The 628-nt window shown below is 34.7% G+C and overlaps 1 non-coding gene across 1 annotated transcript; it reads right to left on the bottom strand.

Moving 5' to 3' along the window:
- Positions 1-218: 218 nt before the first annotated feature.
- On the bottom strand, positions 219-325 carry LOC126015066 (U6 spliceosomal RNA). Its single transcript, XR_007497967.1, has one exon. It is a non-coding gene; the product is annotated as a U6 spliceosomal RNA (small nuclear RNA).
- Positions 326-628: the final 303 nt, after the last annotated feature.

The raw sequence follows: 628 nt of genomic DNA, 5'->3' as shown, positions 1-628 counted from the left end.
CCCCTGAGTCTGCCAGGGATAATTTCTAAGTGAAGAGCCAGGATTAAGCCTGGATGTGGCCCAAAACCCAACCAACCTATCAAAAAATTAGATTATATAAAATATGATATATTAAAGTCCTAATACATTGCTTTTTTAAGCCATAATTTACCATATGAAAGTGAAATAATCAGGTTTTTTTGTAGCTAACGAGGGATAAGTAGGTAGCTTTTTTTTTTTTTAATATGGAACGCTTCACGAATTTGCGTGTCATCCTTGCGCAGGGGCCATGCTAATCTTCTCTGTATCGTTCCAATTTTAGTATATGTGCTGCCGAAGCGAGCACAGTAGGTAGCTTTTTTGTAACAACCGACCAGAGAAAAGTTTTTATATTCTGAATTAGTAAATACTTTAAAGAATTAATAAGTCTAACAAAGTTTTCAATCAGAATATGTTAAGCAAACAAAACCTGGATAATGAAAGAACAAAACACAATAAAAAGCAAATCATAGTATGAATTGGAATAGATGATTTTTGGAGGTATATTAGCAACCGCAGTTATATTTTAGAAAGAGAGTTACCCTCTGTCAGTGCTTCTTAAATAGTGGGGCACGTTTGACCTGTGCAAACACTGTCCTAACAAGTTAAG

Source organism: Suncus etruscus, chromosome 7, assembly GCF_024139225.1.
Source record: "Suncus etruscus isolate mSunEtr1 chromosome 7, mSunEtr1.pri.cur, whole genome shotgun sequence".
Classification (NCBI taxonomy): Eukaryota; Metazoa; Chordata; class Mammalia; order Eulipotyphla; family Soricidae; genus Suncus; species Suncus etruscus.
Note: the sequence above shows the minus strand (reverse complement) of the source record. Positions and strands in the feature narration are given on the sequence as shown.